This window comes from Plecotus auritus, assembly GCF_963455305.1.
Source record: "Plecotus auritus genome assembly, chromosome: 11".
In the NCBI taxonomy this organism is placed as follows: Eukaryota; Metazoa; Chordata; class Mammalia; order Chiroptera; family Vespertilionidae; genus Plecotus; species Plecotus auritus.
In genome coordinates, this window is record NC_137777.1 from 1,541,783 (window position 1) to 1,560,157 (window position 18,375).

At 63.8% G+C, this 18,375-nt stretch overlaps 1 protein-coding gene across 2 annotated transcripts in view; it reads left to right on the plus strand.

Moving 5' to 3' along the window:
- Positions 1-2,109: 2,109 nt before the first annotated feature.
- Positions 2,110-18,375, plus strand: part of SLC45A4 (solute carrier family 45 member 4) — a 46,215-nt gene continuing 29,949 nt past the window's right edge. Inside the window, exon 1 of one of the 2 annotated variants that reach the window (XM_080646831.1) lies at positions 2,110-2,283. The gene's annotated coding sequence lies outside the window, so the exon portion shown is untranslated. Of the gene's footprint in view, positions 2,284-3,944; positions 4,017-18,375 lie in introns of those variants that run through there. The other variant, XM_080646830.1, reaches the window with a different exon arrangement.

Sequence of the window (18,375 nt, forward strand, 5' to 3'; positions counted from 1 at the left end):
TAGTCAAAGCATCTGGCATGGCACATAGTAGGCACTCAGTAGTTGGTTGCTGACTGAATAAAAATGAAGAAGAAGCTATAAATACAAGCACGTACTGTTCTGCAAATAAGTAAACAAAATTATTAAGTCTGTACTGTATCAAGTTTCTTCTAAAAACATGATTCAATCCTCCGGACAACGCGTGAGCTGGTGTTAGTAGAAGCTCCTTGTTTTAAGTCAGGTGCCCAAGGTCATGCAGCTGGCACACCACACAGCTGGATTCGCCTCTGGCCGTGGGAGCAAAACCCCGTAGGGGAGCTGGGTAGACAGCAAGGAGCACCGGGGAGTGCCAGGTGCCCCTGTGGCCTTTATATGTGTACACCACTGATGTTCTTATTAATCCTTCACTGAAACATCACACACACACCCCCCTGTAGCCAGCACCCAGATCAAGAAACTGAATCTTTTACCAGCCCCCTAGACACTTCCTTCCTGTCCCCGTCCTGTCCTGGCCCTGGACCCCTCCCTCCGCCGTTCACCACGCTCCTGACTTGCACCACCATATAGAGAGTTCTACCGCTTTCTGTCCATGCCATCCGACATGCTTTGGGGTCTGGCTTTCTTTCCTTCCTCACAATCATTTGTAAGAGTCAGCCGTATTCTCGTGTGTGGGTGCAGATTATTCATCGCCATTGTTGTCATTCTATTGCGTGACTGTAACCCAATTTATGTATGTATCTGTTCTATCATTGATAGGCATTTTGGGTCGTTTCCCATTTTTGTTTATTACAAATGTGCTGCTATGAACACAAATAGGATCAGATAAGATATGCACCTGGGACAGAATTGCTGGGTCAAAGGGTTTGCACAGTGTTCCCAGGCGGCTGCATCCCTTTGCATCCCCACCTGCGACGTCTCAGAGTTCCGGTTGCTCCACTTCGGTGTCAACACTTGCTATTGTCAGGTTTTTCCATTCTAACTGCTTGGAGGTGGTGCCACACCCTTTGGGCTCAATCAGGTCAGCAACCCTGAGGTCTCCGGGTGCCCCATGAGAACACACAGGCCCCGAGAGGTGAGGTCATTTGTCCCGTCAGGGTGCAGGGCTGTCTGACCTCAGCCCATTCTATCACCTGTTTCTCTGTCTGTCTAGCTGCCTCCTCTGACCTTGCCCCCAGGGGTTCCCAGCAGCCCCATCCTGGCAATTATAGACAATCTGCTCGCAGGGTGACACTGGATGGGTGTCCCTGGCATGGGTCAGGCTGCAAGTGGGAGGCTCCATCTGGGGTCCTGCCAGCTCTTCAGGGAGCTCCCGGGTGGGAGGAGAGTGGGGAGGGAAGGTGGCCCTCAGCGAGACAGGGGGTGAGAAGGATTTGACCCGGATGGGGAGGCCAGGAGTGTTTGCCGCTGCACCTGGGGAGAGGTGTGTGCAAGTGCGTGCGTGCGTGTGCATGTGTGTGTGTGTGCACGAGTGTGGGCATGTGTGTATGTGTGTGTGCGAGTACATGCGCGAGTGTGTGTGTGCGCGAGTGCGTCGTGTGTGAGTGCGTGCATGTGTGTGAGTGTGTGTGTGTGTGTGTTGGTGTGGTGGTGGTGGTGGTGGTGATGGTGATAGTGATGGAAGGAAGGTGTCTGTAGAGGGGCCAGGCTGGTGACGGTGTCGGTGTCGAGGCTCCCTGGGTCCCTCTGGGAGGAGGACATTTGGGGACAGGCAGGCTTGGAGGTGAGCAGGGGAGGGGCAGAGGCTGCGGGGGTTCTTCCTCCCTCCCTCCCTTCCTCCCGCAGCCACCGAGCGGGATGGGCGGGATTCTAGGCCAGGGCTCCTAGGGAGGGCGGGGCTCAGGCCTTGAGGAGCCCGGGTTGGGGGCGCGCGGGACTCAGCTCCAGGGAGGAGGGAGGTGGGATGCGGCAGGGGCGGGGCCTCGGGGGCAGGGGCGGGGCTCCGAGGTGGGCGGGGAGACAGGCGGCCAATGGGCACGCGCAGCTCAGGCCCCGCCCCTGCCTCCCGCGGCGGCTGCTGCATAGTCATGAGCGCAGGCCGCGCTGCGTCAGCGGAAGCGGCGCGCGGCGGCTGTTTCCGACCCGATAAAGCGGCGTTGTCCCGGCGCGCCGGCCGCATTCTCGCAGCGCTCCCTCCGCGCCCGCGTCGCCCGCAGCCTGCCTGCCCGGCCGGCCCGCCGAGGAGCAGCCGCCGCGGTCCCGCCTCAGCCGCCGCTCCCGAGCGCCCGGGGCTCCGCGCCCCCGCCGCCCGCAGCGCCGCCCGGCCCGGCCGCCCCGCCGCCCCGCGGCCCCGGCCGTAGGAGACAGGTGAGCGGCCGCCGCCGGACCAGGCCCCGCACCTGGGCGCCCTGCACCTGGGCACCCGGCACCTGCCGCTTCCCCACCCCCACCCCCGCGCGGCTGCGGCCTCGAACTCCCCCGCTCCCGGCATCTCTTCCTCGGGGAGGACACCCCACGCCCAGCCCGGACGTCGCCTCCCGCTCCCGCCGGGACACCCGCCCGCACCCTTGACCCCTCCCTCCTCTCTCCGGGCTGCACCTGCCCCTCCTCGTCCCCGTCCCAGCAGCCTCCCGGGGCATTCCAGGCCCCGCTCCGAGGTGTACACCTTCCCGGGACCCTGCCCCGCGTCGCACCCCTTCCCTCAGCATCCCCTCCCCGGTTTCTCGGGTTTCTCTACTCCCAGAGAAGCCCGGCTGCTCGCCCCCGGGGCCACGACCTTGCCCCGCCTTGTCGACCTGACACCTCCAACTTCTGAGAGTTGCGCCTCTGCCCCCTCTGCCGGGAGCCCTCCCCACCCCGCCCCTGCACGCGGGCCCTCCGCGCCCCCAGCCGGTGTCGCACGCACGCCCCGAGCCGCTGCCCCCTGCGCTGCGGGTTTGTCTCACCTGCACTGTGGCAGGCAGCACCTCTGTCCTGTGGCCGAGCTCGTCCCTGCAGGAGAGGAGCCGGTGCGCCCTGCACCAGTCCCTTCTGCCCGTTTGCTTGTCTGCATCCCAGCACCGGTTCCCCTTTCCCCGAGCCCGCCCGACCTCCTAGAGCTTAACCCATTCCTCTCCAGGGCGGGTGGCTCTGCATTGGGTTCCGAGGGAGCACCTCCAGCCCACAGCTTCTCCCGGGAGCACATGCCATGGGGGGAGGGGGTGAAAGAGCACAGCCTCCTGGTTACCTATTTGCAATGTTTCTAGAAGGTTGGGGGTCCTAGGTAGTGTTTTTTTCCTTTGATGCCTCAGCTGACTCGAGCTAAAGGGGCCTGTAGTTCTGGTTATCGGGGTGTCTCCTAGCCTAGGGCCTGGGGAGCAGGGGAGAGTTTGAGTGATTGAAGCAATTGTGGGGTCAAGTGTTTGTCAGAACCTAAGTCCGTTTCTGCGGGAAAACCCGGCTGGCTCTTCCCAGGGTTATGGGCGCATGCCCTCACCTTCCTTCCCTGCAGTGCAGGCAGGCAGGTAGGGTGCAGGCCAGTCTTTCTCCTGTTTTGTGCTTGAATGAAAAGAAGCAAGAAAAAGCTGGGGGCAGGGTTTGCTGGTTAAAAAGTGTGACACACGGTTGGGCGTCAGAGACGTAGCCCCTCACCTCCTTTCCAAGGTGGGGGTGATTTTCTGTGAAACCGGAACGAGGTATGGAAGAGTCAGAGTTTACTGAATGCCTGGGAGAGATGTTGCAGAATCTGCTGGAAGGTGGGAAGGGGCAGGGCTGGGACAGGACAGAGCGCAGGCCCCAGCTGGAGTGACCAGGCCAGAGCAGGAACGGGCGGGCGGGGAAGTAGGTTGCCTTCACAATCAGGAATTTCGGCCCCATCCAGGCTGATTGTTTTCAGGGGCAGCAGCTGGAAAGGAGAGAAGTGGCTCGTTTGCGATGGATTTGAAATGCCTGTTAGTGATTTCGTGGTTGTAGGTGTGAAGGGTGCCCCCTGGGGAGGCTGCCCGGCCTGCTCCTGGCTCCCTGGGGCCTGTGGGCTTTCCTGGCCCCTGAGGCAGAGCTGCCGCCTTGCCCCCTGTCGCATCGGGAAAGCTGAGCGGAGATTGGACCGGCTGAGCTCCTAGGTGGGTTTCGGCTCTTAACATCCTGGGCTCTCTCTGCCCTCCAGCTTTGCTTCCTGGCGCGGAGGGGAGGTGGGAAGGGGTGGAGGAGTCTGGGAACGGGGTCCCAGGCCCCCCAGGTCTGCCCGCGAGGGGGGCTGCGGCAGCCGTGGCTCCCTGGCTCCCGTGGAGGAAAGCGGCCAGCATCTCGGTTGCTGGCTGTAGGGTTGGCCTCAGGGACGGGGTTGGGGGCAGAGCAGTGGGCTGAGCTGGGGTCCGGGCCACGCTGTTATTTTCTAATTGGGGCGCCTGTTGTGCCCGTCACTCCTCTTGTCCCCAAGGCCCGAAGCCCAGCCCCATGTAGCCGGCAGGGGTGGTTTGTGACTCAGCCTCACGGGCTGGCACGGAGTGAGGGCGACTGGTGAGCGCTGTAGGTGGCAGACAACCCCAAATTACTAGTGCCCTCTTCGGAAACACCCCTGGCAGAGCCCAGCCTGTAATTTGTGGGGCTGGAATGTGCTGGAAGCCGTGTTCCTACTGCAGACAGGGAGGATGCTGCCCCACGCTGGCCTGGTCCGGTTCCCGGGTTTCTGTGATCACAACAGTGCCGCGCTGCCGAAGGCGCGAGCGCTCAGCAGAACCCCGTTAGGTGGGCTGCCTGGACGCGAAGCCAGGAAACCAAGCATCCAGCTTTGCCAAGCAGAGATCTGACCAGAGAGAAGGAAGAGCCATCCCCCCGCCCCCGCCGTACCCCATCCCCCAGGAGAGGAGCAGCCACACGAAGGGGAAGGGGTGGGAGAGGACCCTGGAGCTAGGCTCCTGCTGTGCAGGGGGCTCCAGGCCAGGCCAGCCGCCCCTCCCCCGCCGCGCCCAGACAAGGTCCCCTTGTTTAGATTAGCTTAATTACCCTCCCAAATCCATGAACAAGGGTCTTTTTAGATGTGGAACTTTCAAAGTGCTTGGCCTTTTTCTTTTTTTTAAGGTATCAAATGCTAAGCCTTTGTGAAAGCAGGCACCTTCAGGGACCTGGGAGGTGGTGGGCCTTTTAAATGCGACAGGAGGCCTCCCTGGTCCCTGGTCCCTGGTCCCTGGTCCCTGCCTGAAATCAGAGGGCCTGCTCCCTTCAGGTGGGAACTGGGGGGTGCTGGCGGGGTGTGGGGGCCAGGCGGTGCGAATGAACCTGCTTGCTTTCTTGTAAGTGACTCTTAGAGGAGGCATTTTAAGAAGATTAACACTCCACAGACCTGGAGGGGACAGCAGAATCCGCTTCCTGCTTTCCTTTTGAGGTTGCATTCCCCCCGACCCGCCAGCGCCAGCGCATCGCGGACCTGCCGACCTGAGCCGATGCCCGGGGCTGGGGCCTGGTGCCCGGGCTGGGGCGGTAGGCGTGGCTCCCGTTGAGTGTGCTCACCTCGGTTCAGCCATCCCAGGCGGGCCCGGGTGTCCTGGGTTCCCTTGTGGACCATCGCTTTAAGGCCTGCCGGCCTTCCTGCAGGGGGAGGGCTGCGTCCTGGGAGCGCAGTAAGCCGGCCCTGCCTGCACTCGCTTTCTGAGAGGCCGTGGGAGATGACCGAGCGCCCGAAGGCACACAGAAAGGCTGCGTGCTGTGTGGCTGGTTTGGAACCGGAGGGGGGACAGGGGTCACACAGTCTGTCCGCCCCCCACCCCCAGGGGTACACATGGTGCTGGGCATCTGGCCCCCGGGTCCCAGCCGCTCCTCCCGCAGCTGGTCCCCCGAGCCTGGCCACCTTGCCCGCCCACCCCTACCTGGCCCGCAGCCCAGGTGAGGGAGCCTGGTTCAGCCCTAAGTCCTCGGTGTTTGCATCCTCCCAAACCTGTTGGAGGGTTTTGCTGGCAGCGAGGGGAGCTGCATTCCTGAGCCGGTGCCCGAGAGGCTGCTGGCTGCGAGCACGAGGGACCTTCCACCTGGGCCCGGCGGGCGCTGCTGCGGGCCCCGGGGTTTGCCTGGGAGCTCTGGAGCCAGCTGGCTTGGTCAGCGACCAGGTTCTGCCCATTTTAAAGAAAGGACGCTCCGGCGTGTAAAACACGCAGCTCTTACAACAGGTGCCAGGGAGGGGGCGCGGCGTGCCGGTCTGGGCCAGATGCGGGCCGCTGCGCGCACACAGATGGTGCTGCACGCGCTGAGCGGCCCTGGGCCGCGCAAGGCCGGCCAACGGTACAGGGCTCCTCTCCGCCAGCAGTGAGTCATCGTCTTAGGAAAATATATTTATCCCGGAGAGGACGGTTTTGGGTTTGGAATGGGAAAGGAATCGTCTCCCCTGAGTTACTGTGAAGGGCGGGGCTCGGCCGCTCCAGGCAGGAGGCGGCCTGCGGGGCACCCAGCCAGTGGGGAGCAGCGCTTCTGGCAGCCCCTCCACAGCCCGAGTCGCTGTGGAGTAACTGGAAAGCCGGGGGCACTGTTAGGTTGACATCTGAACTCTTCCTTGCTGATTTCAAGCAGCTGTAAAAGGTGGTTTCTAGAATACTGTAAATACAGACACCTAAATGCATCTCACACGTCTCCGCCGTGAAGGGCTCGGGGTGGGGGCCCCCAGCACCCTTTAAAAACCTGCTGGAACACGATGTGTTTCCCTTTCCTTCCTGAACTTGTATGTTTGCTCCGCCTTCCTCAGGGAGTTTGTTCTGACGGCACGTGCTTTCCTACTTGAGCAGAACTGACCACCCTACTTCTGTGACTGCAGCTCAGAACCCTGCTGGGGTGGGAAGGTGTGACCCCGCCCGCCCCCGGGTCCAGAGAACCTTCTGCGTAATTGGTATCATCAGTACAGACTCGATGGCGGGAGAAGGGTGACGTGGGTCTGGAGAAATAAGGCTGACCTCGAGTCACTGCGCCTCACAGCCCTGTGTTCTCAGGGTGAAGGCGGGACCCCACCCGCGGAGGCCGCCTCGCTTCGTGGCAGCACTCACTCGGTGGCCGCGGTCTGCGCCTGCCCCCGCAGCCCCATGTGGCCGGCAGGGGTGGTTTGTGACAGCCCCGACCACCAGCCTCTCCTCTCCGGCAGTGAGAAAACTGGCCCCTCAGGACCGCGCTCGGGTCTAGCAGGGAGCGGCCCGCACCTCGGAGGAGGCAGGGGCTGCTGACGAAACACTGCGGGGTTTCTGGCCTCGCTGACCCCCAGACACACCTGTCTCTAGTTACCACGCACAAAACAAACAGACCTGGGTGGGGGGCCATTGCAGGTGCCTCAATTAAAGGGATTACCGACCTGCCCTTGGTGCCAGCTCCGCCCTGTTGCTGGAACATTCCAGGAGAGGAGTGCCTTCTGCTGGCTGGGGAGGAAGGGAGTGTGAAGTGGCCCTGGGTGGGGCCCTCGGGGCTGGACTGTGCGTGGAGGTCTGCAGGGACACTCGTCTGAGTTCCCACACCTGAGGCTCGAGGCAGCCCCTGCGTGAAGTGCTTCCACGCGCTGTTTCACCGAGCCTGGGGGTGGGGGCAGGCGCCACGTGGTTAATTGGGACCTCGTGCGGCTCCCTTTGTCTAATGGTTAATGGCCTGTTTTCCCAGGTGTGCGCTGAGGGCAGGTGAGGGGACCCTTCATAAACGCAGGTGTTTCCTGTGGTTGGGTCTAAGGGGAGTGTCTGCAGCTCCAGTTTAATTGGCCAGAAAGGTGTTCTGGAGGCAGGAAAGGTGGGGGGGGGGGGGGGGGCCGGGTTTGGGTTGGGACAGGTTCTCCCTGCAGGAGTCCCGGAGCCTGTCTGCGGGTCCCCGCGCGGAGCACAGTTCTGGAGAGGGGTCTGCTTGTCCCCGGGGAGAGCCACTGGGTGGTGAGCGGTCCCAGGGGCTCGCCAAGGTGGGGCCTCTCCCGAAACCTCCCTGGGTCCCACTGAGTGCGGCGGGAAGCAGGCTGCCGGCCCGCTCTGTGGCTTTCCTCGCGGGGGCCGGCTGGAAGTGTGGCCCGCCTCCTGTTCTCAGCTGCCGGGAAGAAGCTGTCGCTGCGAATTTGGACTTGTGTTTGGGCACAAGACATGTCCTCAGAGGGAGGAGACCTTTCCTCCCAGGGGTCGGGGGTGCTAGGAGCTGCCCCCGATGGCCGTCAGGGCTTTGTGGTTCTCCTGGCAGCGCAGGAGACACGGGCAGGCAGCTCGCCCCTCTGGGCAAGTGGGTGGAGGAGCCTTAAAGGTGCCGCCTCCTTTGGTCCCTGCTCACACCCTCTTGGCATCTTGGACCTTGACCCTGAGTCAAGTTCTTAACTCAAAGGCTCAGGGAAGGCCAGGGCTGCTGAAGGGGAAACGGGCCCTCGGGTGACTGCCCAGCACGGCCGCTTGTCCTAGACTCTCCCCCTCGCCTCCCACCCAGGGTGCTGCCTGAACAGGACCCTGGGAAGGCAGGCGGGCTGTGTCAATCCGCTGCACCACACAGTGGGAGTCAGCCGCTCAGGCCTGCCCACTGCTACCCTCTGCTGGATGGAGCCAGACCTCCCAGGCCGGCTGGGCCAGGGCTGCACCCCATCCTCCTGCACCCCATCCTCCTGCGCCCCGTTCGGCACCCCGTGCCCCACGCGAAGGCAGCTCTGATGTGGTGAGTGGGTGCTCGGTGGGTTGTGGAGCTGAGGCTCTCCGCTCTCTGATTCGCCAGCTCAGGCGCCCAGTGGGACAGGGAAGGGAGGCGCCCCTGGAATTATTCGGGCGGCTCGGTGCTGTCGCCCCTAAGGGGGTACAGAGGCCAGAGGCCTGCGCCTCTTGTGCGTTAGCTGCAGCGGTCCAGGCCCGGCCTGTGCAGGGAGCTGTGCGCCCTGGCGGGGCCGTCCCTGGCTTCGTGTCCTTGGCCCAGAAGCCGCCCGCTGATCCGAGCTCCAACTTCTGTGTTGTAACCAGGCAGCGTAATGAGGACTTGTTCCTGGCACGCAGCGAGCCTGGAGAAATACACACCGAGGCCGGCCCCGTGCGGAGCGCCCGGCCTCTCTCTGCAGGACCCGGCGAGGGCTGAGCTCTATTACCAGCAGCCCCGCTTGGCAGGGAGGAAAGGGGGCACAGAGAGGTGAAGTCACCTGCCCAAAGCCACACAGTACGTGGCTGAGCTGGGGTGAACCTTGGAGCCACCTTGGAGTGTTGGGTCTTCGCTAACACCGAGCGGGTGTGGGGCTGCGGGCTGCCGCCACCCCCAGGAAAAGCTGGGTCCTACCCGCCCTGAGAATGTGTGTGCGCACAGTTTGGGATGTCGTGTCTTCCGTCAACACTGAGTGAGCCGCGGTGGCAACTTCCCGTAAAACAGTGAGGTTTAGCATTAGTCCGCTGCCGAGTGGATCTGGGACCCTGTCTCCGAGGACCCACAAATGAGCCGATGGCAGTGACACTGGGAATTGAAAACGCTGTGAAGAGATGGAGGCAGGACGGTGTCAGGGAGCCAGGCGAGTGGACGCGGCCCCGGTGCCAGCCCTCGGTGGCGTTGTCACCAGCTGTTATCGGCCTGTCCTTGGGCCGTCCGGCGGTTGGCGCAGCGGCGGTGAGGCTGCGGGCTCTGGGCAGATAAGAGCCTGCGCTGTGTCCGTTGTGGTTGTGGGGCTCAGATAGGTCTGCGGGCCTGTGGGAGAGCCTGGAAGCCGGGCCAGCGCGGCCGTGGTTTCTGCTGCTCGTGATACGGTTTGGGGAAATAGTTCTCAACCCTCTTCCCGGGATTTCCTCTGGATCCCTCAGAGCCCGGTCCACCTGGGGATTGTTCTGCCCACAGTCCTGCCGGGACCCGGGGCCTCTCCCCACAGCGCTGCCTTCTCCTAGCCACGCAGTGGCCGCTCGGCTGTAGGGACGTGCTTACCGCTCTGTGAAGTCATGGGCCCAGGTGATTCAGTCGCCCGGGCGGAGGGGCAGGGCCACCAAGTGGGCTGTAGACCGTTTCTGACCGCCTTACTGCCATCGCGGTGAGCTGAGCACGTTCCTGGTAGTGTGTGCTGAACCTGGGGGCCGCTGCTGATTCATTCTAATGGACCGAGTCACCCTGAGAACCCGGCGGCACGGTGCTTTGCGGGGTGGTGTGCCCGCCTGTCGGCTCTCCTCCCCGAGTGTTTCCGGGGCCACCGTGGGGACCGAGGGAGTGGCCAGGCCTCGCTGTCCCTGGTGCATCTGCGTCTCTCCTGCACCCTGATCTGTGCCCCTGGATCAGCCAGGGCTTCTCTCCTGGACTCATCCCTCCTGGGGGCCAGCTCTCTGCCAACATAAGACCTCGAAACATGGCGGTGCCTGAAGCCCCCGGGAAAGACAGTGCGAGCCTGGCAGACCCGGGCCTGCTCCGCGGACCCCACTCGCCTTCCCACCTGCGAGCCGAGGCCGCTGGGTGTGACCCCGGGAGGGATCCGCAAACGGGCTGACATTGGCCACTCGCTGTTGGCTTTCAAGGGCGGAGTGTGTCTCAGCCCTGGCATGCCCTCCTGGTGGGCCTGGTGGAGGGTGCGGGGGAGGGCTGAGACCCGGGAGCCTGGCCTGCGGCTCCGGGTCCTCCGGGCTGAGTGGGGCTGGCCTGGTTCTTTTTGCCACAGCTGGTCTTAAGCCCCAAACCAGGATTTCTCAACTTTTCAACCCATTCTTTCTCCCTTTTTTTTTGGCTGATTTTTCACCCTGGGAAGATCTTGTCTAAATTTACATTTTTTTAAAAAAATTGCAAGACAGTTTTATGCATGCAGTATTCGCTTCCAGCCTGAGCCACAGGTGCCACGCTGTGCTGGCTGCCGTGGGCGTGGTCCCGCGTGTGCCCGTGGAGTGCCCTGCGTGTCCCCCTTCCCCGTGGGGGTGATGTCAGCAGGCCGCCGTCTTTCCAGGGAATTGTTGCGTTCTGACGTTCACGTGTGGCTTGTCCCTCGGGGCACACAGGCCCGTGTCTGAGGGACCTGCCTGAGCACCCTGGTGGAGGCTCTGCCTCCAGGCTGCACTTGATAACCAACGACCCAGGACTTGGAACTTCTTTTTTAACTTTTCACCCAATGCCCTGACCGGTGTGGCTCAGTGGATAGAGCGTTGGCCTGCGGACTGAAGGGTCCCAGGTTCGATTCCGGTCAAGGGCACATACCTTGGTTGCGGGCACATCCCCAGTGGGAGGTGTGCAGGAGGCAGCTGATTGATGTTTCTCTCTCATCGATGTTTCTAACTCTCTATCCCTCTCCCTTCCTCTCTGTAAAAAGTCAATAAAATATATATTTAAAAAAATTTTTTCACGCAAGGTGTTCATTGATTTTAGGGAGCGAGTGAGAGAAACATGGATCACTCGCCTCCTGTGTGTGCCCCACCAGGAACTGAACCCCGGCCTCTGGTGTCGAGGACGACGCTCCAATCAGTGAGCCACCGGCCCGGCGACCAGCGCTTCTTGAGTCGGCCCTTCCCAGCTGTGTGGGGCTGTCAGTTCCCATCGCTGAGCGCTCCAGCGCCCCGTGCGTCTGGCGTGGGGGTCGCTGTCACTGTAGCTGTGGTGGCCTTCTGTTGCCAGGAAGTAGATGGCCTCCACATGTAGCCTGGGGGGGTGGCCAGGGCCGCCCAGAAGGTGGGGGGCAGCACCGAGGCCCTGGCCGCACAGCCTTGCAGCCCGCGGCTCGGGCCTGTGGACAGCAGGTGGGCGCACGGAGCAGAGGCTGTGGGAAGGGCGGCCGTCAGGCCTTCGCGGTGCCTCTCCTCCACTCGGCCGCCTGCGCGGCCAGGCTGTGCGTGTATGGGGGACCGGCCTCTCGGCCTTCCGGCCGCCTGGCGTGGTTTCCTGTTTGGCGAGAGCTGGTGGCCATGGTTCGTGGTAACCGGGCCTTGAGGAGGTGGCAGAGGAAGGCGCTGCGTTGGCCCCTGGCGCGGCGGGTGCTTGGCACTGCTGTCACGGAGCCTGGCGTGTTCACGTCGCATGTGCACGGCCACTTCTCCTTCCCGGGGCTCCCGCTGGTGCGGGCAGCCTGGAGGTCACCTGCGGGCAGTCCAGCCCCGGCCGAGATGCGGGCAGGAGCACCGGGAGGGCCGGATGGGGGGGCAGCCTCCTAGCTCTGGGCCGGAGCCCCACGCCCAGGGCAGCCTGCAGGCCGCGCTGTCCCTGCGCCCGGCCAGAGGCCCCGCCCGCCCGCCCGCGTCCCGCCTGGGCAGCTGCCTCGGGGCACCTGGAGGGGCTCCTGCCTCTAGGAAACGGGAGCCTGTGTGTCGCCGACCTGGTTTCTTCCTCACTCGGTCTTCCTCAGCTCCTCCTCTGCTGGGTCACTTCCCATGGAGGAGCTACCCCTGTACGCGGAGCTTCAGCACAAGCTCCCGCCCCGGCCAGCGCGTGGCCAGCCGAGGGGAGCCTCGTCCGCCGCCCGGCTTCTCCGACGGGGTACCAGCCCCTCACCTCTGCGTGCCTCGGGCCAGGTCCAGACGAGCGCTTGGTCTCTCGTTTCCGGTGTGCCCGTCTCGTGAGGCCCAGAGCACCGTCCGCTCTGCGCTGCCCTGGGCGGCCTCCTCGCTTTCTTAGCTTAGAATCCACCTTCCTTCCTTCCTTCCTTCTTTCCTTCCTTCCTTCTTTCTTTCTTTTTCTTTCTTTCTCTTTCTTTCTTTCTTTCTTTCTTTCTTCGTTTTTTACCTTTTTTTTTCTGTATGAAACTAAATTGCTCAATTCCGTTCTAAAGGAAACTACAGGAGGGAGGACGGACTGAAAAGTTATGAAAAGGTTGTGTAATGACCATCTCGGGGCAAGAATTCCTGTACCCATCGAGGGACCCTGTTCACGCCCCTCCCCCACTCCAGCTGGTGGTTTCTAACCGGGTTGGGGTCATGGATTCCTTTGAAAATCTGGTGAAGGCTGTTGGCCACTTCCCCACAAAAACACAAGACCCCATCTTCTTACACTTTAGGGAGTGAGCGCTCACGGGTCTTCTGACACCCATCCCCGGCGGTTGTCCCAGCCGAGGAGCCCTGTCCTGTGCTGCCACGCGCGGACCTGCAGGCCTGGCCGCCTGGTCTGCCTCTGGGACCTGCAAGACGGGAACTTGGCTGCCATTCTGAGTGGGGGATGGGGATGGGGTGTGCTCAGTGCTCCAGAAACAGGTGGACGGGCTGGCGCTGGCGTGGGCAGGCTGGCCCCAGAGGAGTGGCTGGAGAGGACCCCGGAGGGGTGGTGGTTGTGGTTCCTCGTTGTGACTGTGGTTAGCAGCGACTGCCCTCGGGACGGGTGGGGGAAGGGAGGGGCACGTGCCTCGGAAGGCAGCCTGCGGCAGCGGTGCCACGCGGGTGCCCGTTCGCTTTGTGGGAGAATGTGGGGTAGTTAAAATTAGCCGCGAGAGCCACAGCGCGGAGGCTGTCCAGCAGCGTTGAGCAATGTGGCCCCGAGATAAGGCCTGGGAGCGGGCGGAATTCCTGGGCCCGAGCCTGCGGGCAGAAACGGCGCTCGGCCGGCCCCTGATCCGTGCAGCGGGGGGTTCCGTGAGGGGCCCACTCTGCCTGAGGCCGGGCCACCCGCTTGCCCAGCCTTGACCGCTAGTTCCCTGGAGGCCCCCCTGCAGAGGTCACGCGCACAGGGCCCCACGGCCTCTGGCACGTGGCCACTTAGTTCCTCTCCAGTCAGGCCCAGTGACCCTCCAGCCCGGCCGCGGGCGTCCGCAGAGGCTTGAGACGGCCCAGCTGCGCTCCTAGCCGGGACAGCCCGCGTCCCACTCGTTTGTAGTCACCCCTGCACCCTTCCAGCTGTCGGGGGAGCGGCTCCGGCCCTCGCAGCCTGTGCCCAGCCTGATGGGGCGTCCGCTGACGCCCGGGGCCCCTGAGCTCTGCTCTCAGGGCCGCCCCTGCAGTGGACGGGAGGCGGCGAGAGGCCTGTTTTGAACTAAGATGCTTGACCTGGGTCTTCCTTAAGGAGCAGGCACCGCCTTTCACCACGTTTCCCCCTCCCCCCCGCCACCCTCCAGTTCTGCTGGATGTGCGGGCGACCACAGGCCGTGAGCGGGACAGAGTTGGACGGGAGGAACTCGCCTGAGCGTGGAGATTCGTGGGGTGTAGGTGTCCTTTTGGACAGAGGAGGAAGGGGGTGGGGGAGCGGGAGTCTGAGATTGCGGGAGTGGAAATGGGCCGGTCACAGGAGCCTCCTGAAGCAGGTTTTCTGTCCGAATCCCTAAGCAAGAAAGGGGGCGGGGCTAAGAAAACAAAACCGAAAACCCCTGGGCTCTGCCTGATGGCAGCCTTCCTGGGACCCCGCCACCTTCCCAGCCTGGGGCCCCGGTGCTGACGCCGTGGAGGAGGTGCCCACGCCGGGCTGCCGTCCGTCGTGCCTCAGTTTCTCCCTCTGTCCGCGGTGCTCACACCCTGCGCCGCGCCACACGGAGGCTCCAGCTCATCCCCGCGGGTCTGCAGCGGCAGGGGCTCCCGGCACCCCTCCTGCCCAGCCCCAGGCGCAGAGCCGAAGGGACAGTCTCCCGCGGGTGGGGGTGCAGCTCCGCGGGGAGGGACGGCCCGTGCTGGAGGCGGGCGTGGCCTGGCGCAGCCTGCTGCTCTCGAGGAGGGCGGCGTGGTGACGGCATGGTGACAGGTGGCGTGAGGCACCTTTTATGGCCTATTTTTTCTTTTTTCTGCGGAGAGCAAGGGGAGGGGGAGGGAAACCTCGATGTGAGCGCAGACATGGACCTACACGACCCCTACTGGGATCGAGCTCGCATCCCGGCATGTGCCCTGGCCGGGGACCTCACCAGCAGCCTTTCAGTGCACGGACACCGCCAGCTGAGCCGCTCGGCCGGGGCTGCGTTGTTTTCCTGACAGACTCATCAGCTGCTCAAAGGAAGGATCTCCGTAACCAAGCGCATACTTTTCATGTTTGTACGTGACCGTCTTGAACCGGTTCAGCCATCTAGGCCAGAGGCGGCATCCTGGTCCCGGGGCTGTTCTTGGAAGGGACTGGGCTGCAGGAGGGAGGCCGCCCTGCGGGGAGGTGGTCCGGAAGGGGCACAGCCACTGCCCTGGCCCTGCCTGAGGCCGTTGCTTCTGGAAGCGCCGTTACGCCCAGGTGACCTCACCTGCCAGGCCGCGGCCGCTGAGTCACTGAAAGATGCTGCACGTTGTACCCGCCGGGAAAGGCTGGTCCGTGCGCTGCGGTCATGTCTCCTCCCTGTTAACACGGGTCCTGAGGAAGGAGCGAGGTGTGTGCGTTTACGGGGTGTCCCTCACAGGTTTGCCGCCGCCCTGCAGGCCTTTCTCCTGTGCTGAGCGGCCCTTGGTGTGTGGACCTCAGGGTGGGTTAAGGCTCGTGGAGGCCCAGGCGCTCGCTCGCCCAGCCGCCTGGTTGTGCCCTGGGGTCCCTGCTCGGCTGCCCGCGCCTTTCTGACTGCATCCGGGGAGAGCCCCGCGCGTGCTGCCGGTGGGAGCCGTGTTCTCCACGGGATCGGGCCCGCGCACGGGAGGTTGGGGTGTGGCCGGCGTGCTTGGGTGGACATAGAAGGCTGCCCTCCTGTGTCCCATCTCCGTCCGTCCTGCCGAGGAAGAAGTCCAACCTTATCTTTAAGGCCAAAACCAAGGCCGTGTCCAGAGCTGCCGTCTCGTGGTAAAGCTTAGTCCTCGGGGCCCGGGCGCCTGCCGCCGGCCCACACGGCTGCAGACCGCATGGTTGCGGTGTTCTGGGCGAGAGCGCTGTGTTCCCTGGGGTTCCATTATCTCGGGCGTGGGAAAGGCGGGAGCTTTTCTGTGTGTGTGAGTGTGATTTTTAAAATCCTCACCCAAGGACACGTGTGGTGCTGTTTTTTCATTGATTTTAGAGAGGAAGGGAGAGAGGAAGACAGTGATGTGAGAGAAACATCGATTGGTTGCCTCCTGTGCGCACCCCTACTGGGGATCGGACCCAAAACCTAGGTTTGTGCCTTGACCGGGACCGGAGCACATGGCCTTCTGGTGCGCAGGGCGGCGCTCCGACCAGCTGCCCCAGGCGACCAGGGCCGTGAGCTTTTTCAGAATAACCACCTTCCCAACCGCCTGTGGGCTTGCGCTGCCCCAGCCTCCCAGCCAGCCTGCACCTCCCCGGGCCCACGCGGGCCTCCCTGCTCAGGCACTGCCCCTGCTCCCCGTCCGGGGTGCTGATCCTTGTGGGCAAAGCCGTGGCCCCCTGGCGTGTGTGGGCAACTTCCTGGTGCAGCAAGCTAGTCCGGCTCCCGGATTGTCCTCAGCCCTGTCCGGCTCCCGGATTGTCCTCAGCTCTGTCCGGCTCCCGGATTGTCCTCAGCTCTGTCCGGCTCCCGGATTGTCCTCAGCTCTGTCCGGCTCCCGGATTGTCCTCAGCTCTGTCCGGCTCCCGGATTGTCCTCAGCCCTGTCCGGCTCCCGGATTGTCCTCAGCTCTGTCCGGCTCCCGGATTGTCCTCAGCTCTGTCCGGCTCCCGGATTGTCCTCAGCTCTGTCCGGCTCCCGGATTGTCCTCAGCTCTGTCCGGCTCCCGGATTGTCCTCAGCTCTGTCCGGCTCCCCGGGATTATCCTCAGCTCTGTCCGGCTCCCGGATTGTCCTCAGCTCTGTCCGGCTCCCGGATTGTCCCTGCTCTGTCCGGCTCCCGGATTGTCCTCAGCTCTGTCCGGCTCCCCGGGATTGTCCCTGCTCTGTCCGGCTCCCGGATTGTCCTCAGCTCTGTCCGGCTCCCGGATTGTCCTCAGCTCTGTCCGGCTCCCCGGATTGTCCTCAGCTCTGTCCGGCTCCCGGATTGTCCTCAGCTCTGTCCGGCTCCCCGGGATTGTCCTTAGCTCTGTCCGGCTCCCCGGGATTGTCCTTAGCTCTGTCCGGCTCCCGGATTGTCCTCAGCTCTGTCCGGCTCCCGGATTGTCCTTAGCTCTGTCCGGCTCCCGGATTGTCCCTGCTCTGTCCGGCTCCCCGGCATTGTCCTTAGCTCTGTCCGGCTCCTGGATTGTCCCTGCTCTGTCCGGCTCCCGGATTGTCCTCACTCTGTCCGGCTCCCCCTGCCCCCCCTCAGTAATACCTGCTCCCCACGCTGACACCTCTCGCCGTGCAGGCGGCGTGGCAGTGTCACTTCCACCTGCTGGTTTCGCTGCTGGTGCCAGCCCGTTGGAAGAGCAGCTCCTTCTGCCTTCCTCGCCGTCTCAGGCCACTGGGTGTGGGGAGGGCTGCTGACGCCCGGACAGACCGGGGTCTCCTGGCACTCCCCGCAGGAGAGCGGCGCAGTGTCTCGGGGCCTCCAGGGGAAACTGTTTGAGCTGTCACTCACTCTGCCGGGCGCCCTGTTCTGGGAGGGACAGGTGGTCTGAGGAGAGAACGTGCTGGAAGGTACAGGTGCGGTCTGTTTGCAGGGGTGCGTGCCGACCTCCTGGTGAGAGACCGAGATGGGGGTGCACCTCAGGCTATAAGCTTCCTGGAGGCGCAGAGGGAGGGGCCCCAATGAAGACTGGCTGGCTGCCTGGGCCCAAACCACCTCTCTCCGCTCCACACCCCATCCCTAGGAGGGAGGCAGGCACTCAGCCCCTCCTGGCGCAGCTGCTCCCTGAGGGCTGGCGGCCGGCGCGCTCGTGCCTTTTAGGGCAGCGGGGATGGGGGGATGGGGGTGATTGGGGCTTCCCGGGGGGTAGCATCTTCCTCAGGGCCCCCTGCCCTTTCTGCATGGGACAGCCACCCTCTTTCAGGCTGGTAGGTGTTTGAATCCTGAGAAGCATGTCGCTGGGACACCCCACTTGACTGACATGGGGAGTTCTGTAAGCCCTGAGGGAAGACGCCCCCTCTGAGTCGCCACTCAAGCCCATTCTCGGGCGGCTTCGGGGTCTCTGGGGAAGACGCGGACCGCACGTTTGCCGATGTGCTGGCCCGAGGAGCCGCGGCCCCAGGAGGAGCGCCCGGATCATGCGTGGCTGCTGCTCTGCGTGTTCGTGTCTGCACCGGCCTCCCGACCTCAGCCGCGGGCTCTCCTCACCTGCCCTGCAGCTGTCTGGCTGCTCCACGTTTTCCCTCCTGGGTACGTCTGCACCTCAGGAAACATCTTCGGTGGCCCCGGGTGTGACCGGGGGCCGGCTCCCAGGAGTCTAAGGGCGAATCTGTTAGGCGCTGGGGGGTCCTGTCTCCCAGCGGGCCCTTCTCCAGAAGAGGCCTGTGCCCCCGCACGGCACACAGCGATGGGTGTGAAGGTTGAGCGACGTGTGCAGCTGGGAAAACGTGGGGAGCCGCCTGTGTGCAGGGCAGCCGTGCACCCGGCTGGGCGTTAAGTGGAAGCCTGGGAGGTGACGTGAGCTGTGGGAGGCCGGTGCGGGGGGGGGGAGAACGTCAACTGTACCCAAGACATCAGGCCCAGACCCACGTGGTACGTGGGGAGGTGTGAGGTCGTGGGGGGGGGCCCTCTGGTTCTGCGCTGGCACCTGCTCTCCCCGAGGGGCCTCGCTGGGGCCTGCACTGTGCACAGAGGCCCACACGGCTCCGCGGCGGGGAGGGCACGCCCGGAGCACCCGCCGAGGGAGCAGCCCGCATCCCCCC